We start from the raw sequence: 6,299 nt of genomic DNA, 5'->3' as shown, positions 1-6,299 counted from the left end.
TTTCAAATTAAAAGAAACACCTGATTGCGAGTGCGACAGCGGGGTGGAACAAACCATCCCGCATTTGCTTATAGAGTGCCCCATTTTTGCCTCCTCCAGATGCGACCTGGAACAGATGACAGGCATGGTGGTCAGTCTTGAAGGACTGCCCGGCATGCTAGCCTGTTACAGATCGCAACTGGAGGAATTTTGCTTAAAAATAATAAAAAGAACCGCCAAATTTAATGGAAGTAAGGGAGGGGCGTGGACCGCGAGGCGGCCGGCGCCCACTTGCTAATGGGTATCATAAGGATACTCACGGATAAGTGAAAGCTGCCCGCCTCGCGGGCCACGTCTCAGGATAGATATGGAAAGAAAATCAGATAAGTTGGAATATTGTTAAGGAATATTTTAAGAAAGTTGTAATTGAAACTCTCTCTGTACAAAACCTAATAAAAATTAAAGCTGTGTTTTAAATTATTTAGAGGATGAATGTGAGAAAGGACGGATGGGTAGCTTAGACAACGCCCCCGGCGATAAAGTAGCCGGGGAAGGTAGGCCTATTAGGTGAATAAAAAAAAAAAAAAAAAAAAAAAAAAAAAAAAAAAAAAAAAAAAAAAAAACCTAACCTAACCTAACCTAACCTAACCTAACCTAACCTAACCTAACCTAACCTAACCTAACCTAACCTAACCTAACCTAACCTAACCTAACCTAACCTAACCTAACCAGTCCGCGTCCAGACGCCACGAAAAACGGTCGACTCCACGTCGCTCCGCGCCTTTTCAAAGTTAAGAAAAATCTTTAAAAATAGTTCCCGCGTACTAAGTGCAGTGTGTTATACGTCAAAAGACGCGGAAAATTCCGCTCTATCGTGTAGTGCTATTTTCATTATCCCAGGTTTTCTTTTTCGATTTTTTTTCGACCAAAAACATTAAAAATTTCAGTTTTTTCGATTTTAAAAATATTATCAGTGCAGTAAAAATTCTTAAGTGAGTTCTAATAGATAGAGTGCAGTGTGGTGCGCATTTCGACCATATTTTGGTCGATAAGGACACATATTTGTGGATTTGGCAGACATTACAGTGGTAAATCTCAAATAACTTTTTATAACGATCTACAACTATATCTTTTTTATACATCAAACGATAGCCCTTGTCAAGACGCGTCGTTTGATACCAATATCGCATCAATCCGACTGAAACTGGATTTTTCAGCGGCTGAAAACTGGTTTTTCAGTCGCCAAATCGCGGCGCTTCAGTATTTTCTAACAAGACATATATAGAACGGCGCGCAATTACTTCAGCTATCAGCAGACACATCTTTTTTGGAGATCGGGGCACTTACAGCCCCTGAAACCTGGAAAAAACACTATTTTTGCAAATATTTTGCGTTCTAACGCCCCTGGGTTTTCGAACACTATAACAGCAGAACCGGCGTCGTCTGGCGCATCAGAAGACATCAAGATTTTCATTTTTCGCTTAATAGTTCCTGAGTTATAAGCAATTGAAACTTTTAACCCAGGGTTTCCACTGGATCCTCTTCAGATAAAAATAAAACTTTGACTTCATCGTATCCGCAACTCTTCTCTGCTCCGGAACCGATTTCTTCGCTTCTTCACCATTTATCACCAGCTCCACCAGGAGCCAAAATTCCTGGTGATCACCAGGAACTGCCTCCTCACCAGCACCATCGGGTAGACCTCGTCGCGGGCTTCTAGACGACACCAAACTCCAGCATCAGCAGCGCAGCGGTGCTGGAGTTATCCCGCGCGGAAGCACCAGGTAGGGTGGATTATCAGCCTCATCTCCAACACCAAATCCACATACACAGAAACACACCGAGCTTGGGCTCATTCAAACCGCCTCTTCAAGCCAAACAATAATATAGTCATACAGTCTTCCGCAAACCCACCTTTCAACCCCCAGGTTGAGTTTTCCCCCCCCCGCCCCTTAAATTTTTACCCCCCCTCCGCACCCCCCCGAGTCACATATCATCTGAATCGGCTTTTCAAGGCGATTCTAGACCACTAGATTAAATCCAGTTCCGACCCCCCCCCACCCATCACGAAATAATGTTACCCCGCACCCCACCCAAAATCACAACCACCGCCTCACCATCTCCCCAAACATCCTCTACAACCGCCAGGCGGACTCTGGCTGAGATGCTGAGCCCCGCCTTCGACCGACCGATAAAACCATTACCACCAGTGTCAGACAACTTGGCTATGGCCAAAGAATATAGGGAAACTGGCCTACGCGCACTAGCCGCCTCTCGCAACTTAAAAGGCGAACTTAAAACAGCCATAACGGAGGCAATCGAAGGTCTCTTCGGGGTCGTCAGACTCGCTGAACCCGCCACCACCACCCGCCCCACCCCTCCTACCCTTAAACCCCTCACACCATCGGCCAACAACAATATCGTCAACATAAACACAGACACAAGCAAAGACACCACACAAATACAACTTCTGAACAAACTCGAGGCCCACTCTCGCTTGCTTGTGGAGAGCAGTAGAGCCCTGCAGGAGCACACTAGGGCACTAAAGGCAAGACCGCAACCGACACCCGCGGATTCTCAACCTGCGGCGGCGGACTCGCAAAAGGCATATCAATCTTATGCTAAGGTCACCTCCGCTCCCAAACCTCCTGCTGGCCCCACTATTGTGGTCTCTGGCGAGGGCCTCGATACAACGGAGCAGTTGTTAAAACAAATTACCAAAACCGTAGACTTTCGACAGGGCGGATACGCCCCTACCAAGGTCTCGCCGCTATCTAAAAACAAAGTAAAGTTCGTCTTTGAAAAAGACGAACACAAAACACACTTTCTCACTAATTTACAAAAACAAAATACTATCAAATCACAAGAAGAAAAGCGGTTGGACCCGATGATTATCCTCAAAGGAATTAACAAAAACATAAACGAAACCGATTTAATAAACACAATAAAAGACCAAAACCCCACCCTAGCCGATCACACATTTAGTATCAAATTCAAAACAACAAACAGAAACTCTACACTTTATAACACTGTACTCAACACCACACCCTCTGCCTGGAAAGCGTTTGCCGACCTAGGCAGAGTCAACATCGGTATACAGAAGGTCCACAGCGGCAACTTTTCACCATTTAGGCAGTGTCAAAACTGCCTAAATTTCGGACACACTAAAAGCCGCTGCCCTGCCAACTCCCCCACCTGCGCTAAGTGCTCTGCCAACCACCTTACAGCAGAATGCAAGGCGCAAACAATAAAATGCACTAACTGCACAGAACACAACACCGTACACAAGACCAACACAGACACTCAACACCGAGCCGATTCTGAGAGCTGCCCCAAGGTTAGAGCCATGCGCGCCCGCGTTGAGGCCAAAGTCAACTATGCCTAACCACACTGTAGTTGATTATGATCTCAGCGCGCGACACTGGCTCTTGGGGAGCCTCCATATACACATATGGCCTACACACATATTCTATACAAAACAGCCATTTCAACAAATACACACAATAACACAACACACTAAACCACACATATTGCACACTTTAATACATAGATTATCCCCACATCCCTTCCTAATTAACTCATTAATCCACTGCATACACCCTCTACATACTCACTTAGATTACACAACTCTAGGCTATCATCCGCCCTACTTGCGGAACTTCATTTTTAGATTTATATTAAATTTTCACTTTATTTTAATTGTAATATATTTAAATAGTTTTTCATAATTTTAATGTCATACTTTCTTTTTCTTTTACTTTTGTATAACAAAAATTTCAGGTTTTATGTATACTTTTAGTTTTTTACTCAAATTTTTATATTTTTATTTAACCATGGTCACGACGCTGGTGGTTGAGTGGAAGGGATTGTATCCAATAGCATGACCGACCCTCAACCAACACAACAGCGGCTATACCTCCCAGTTTTTGGAGTTTAAATTATCAAGCTCTGTGTGCATGAGCTTTTTGCACTCCGTTCTATCACAATTACGGTGCGGTTGGTGGCGGTTGAGAGGAAGAAATTGTATCAAATAGCATGACTGATACTCAGCCGCCCCAACCGAACCTACAATCACTAGCATAAGATATTAATGTGTAAGTCAATTAATTGTAATATATTTAAATAGTTTTTCATAATTTTAATGTCATACTTTTTCTTTTACTTTTGTATTACAACAATTTTATGTTTTATGTCTACTCCTAGTTCTTTACTATTATTTTATTTTTTATTTTTATTTAACCATGGTCACGACGCTGGTGGTTGAGTGGAAGGGATTGTATCAAATAGCATGACCGACCCTCAACCAACACAACAGCGGCTATACCTCCTAGTTTTTGGAGTTTAAATTATCAAGCTCTGTGTGCATGAGCTTTTTGCACTCCGTCCTATCATAATTACGGTGCGGTTGGTGGCGGTTGAGAGGAAGAAATTGTATCAAATAGCATGACTGATACTCAGCCGCCCCAACCGAACCTACAATCACTAGCATAAGATATTAATGTGTAAGTCAAATTAATTGTAAGTCTATCTAATTAGTAATATTGTATTTTGTAACCTTTTTTCTTTCTAATTTGTAAATTTATGAATAACTTATTAACAAAAATGTAATTGTCTCGACGCGGACTCTAAGCAGGTGGCTCAGCGAAGGTCAATCGTATCAAATAGCGAAGCCGACCCTCAGCCACCTCACCTACCTTTATACATTTTTTTACAATAAAGATTACAACTGAAAAAATTATTTAATAGCTTAGCTTCCTCGGCCCCGGGGCGAGAGTCGCCGGGGAGGTAGGCCCACTATTAATTAGCACAAAAAAAAAAAAAAAAAAAAAAAAAAAAACCTAACCTAACCTAACCTAACCTAACCTAACCTAACCTAACCTAACCTAACCTAACCTAACCTAACCTAACCTAACCTAACCTAACCTAACCTAACCTAACCTAACCTAACCTAACCTAACCTAACCTAACCTAACCTAACCTAACCTAACCTAACCTAACCTAACCTAACCTAACCTAACCTAACCTAACCTAACCTAACCTAACCTAACCTAACCTAACCTAACCTAACCTAACCTAACCTAACCTAACCTAACCTAACCTAACCTAACCTAACCTAACCTAACCTAACCTAACCTAACCTAACCTAACCTAACCTAACCTAACCTAACCTAACCTAACCTAACCTAACCTAACCTAACCTAACCTAACCTAACCTAACCTAACCTAACCTAACCTAACCTAACCTAACCTAACCTAACCTAACCTAACCTAACCTAACCTAACCTAACCTAACCTAACCTAACCTAACCTAACCTAACCTAACCTAACCTAACCTAACCTAACCTAACCTAACCTAACCTAACCTAACCTAACCTAACCTAACCTAACCTAACCTAACCTAACCTTTTTTTTTTTTTTTTTTTTTTACCTGGGGAAACCCGATTACGGGCGCCCGCGCCTGGGCAAGTTGTTAAGTGGCGCGGGGAGTGTGGGGGTCAAGGCCGTAAAATACGATGACCCCATACCCACTAAAACCACCAGGGCCCACTGTTCGCTATTAGACGAGGGCGGGTAACAGCTAGGCCTTTTCACCGCGCCCCGTCTAGCGACTGCCGCTTTCGCGACTCTCTGTTACTCTCTCGACACCACACTAGTAATAAGCCCTTTCTTTTTTTTTCTTTTTTTCTTTTTTTTTTTTAAATATATATATATATTTTTTTTTTTAATTACTTTTTTTTTTTTATTTATTGATTGATTTTTTTTTTTTTTCTTTTTTTTTTTCTTTTTTTTTTTTTTTTTTTTTTTTTTTTTTTTATTTTTTTTTTTTTTTTTTTTTTTTTTTTTTAACATTCTCGGGCTCTCTCCGCTTCCTCCTTCAGCCGCATCACCACGCCACAGAATCTTGTTAGGACGGTCCACTTGTCAAGGTCGTCCACCGCCTTCTTAATAACTTCAGGCAAGCCCAGGTCCGTCCCGAAGGCCGCAACCAGGTGGCGCCTCTCCTCCGCCCACGCCGGACAAGCCGCTAGAGTGTGCGCGGCATCATCGTTATCCCCTTGGCAGTGGTGGCACGCAGGGGTCGGTTCCCGTCTGATGCGGTGGAGGTATTTGCCAAAACAGCCATGGCCTGTTATGACCTGCACCAGACGAAAGGATAACGGGCCGCGCTTCTTCTCCAGCCACTTGGTTAGGACGGGCAATATGGCACTTATTGTATATCCGCCCATCTCTGCCCTGTCTAAGTTGGTTCTCCAGTCTTGTATCACGCGCTGGCAGGCATCCAGGCGCCAGGAGCGTATGGTCTCTGTGTCCGGTTCTCT

This window comes from Pieris rapae, chromosome 17, assembly GCF_905147795.1.
Source record: "Pieris rapae chromosome 17, ilPieRapa1.1, whole genome shotgun sequence".
Taxonomy (NCBI): domain Eukaryota; kingdom Metazoa; phylum Arthropoda; class Insecta; order Lepidoptera; family Pieridae; genus Pieris; species Pieris rapae.
The sequence above is the reverse complement of the archived record's forward strand: the minus strand, read 5'-3'. Positions refer to the sequence as shown.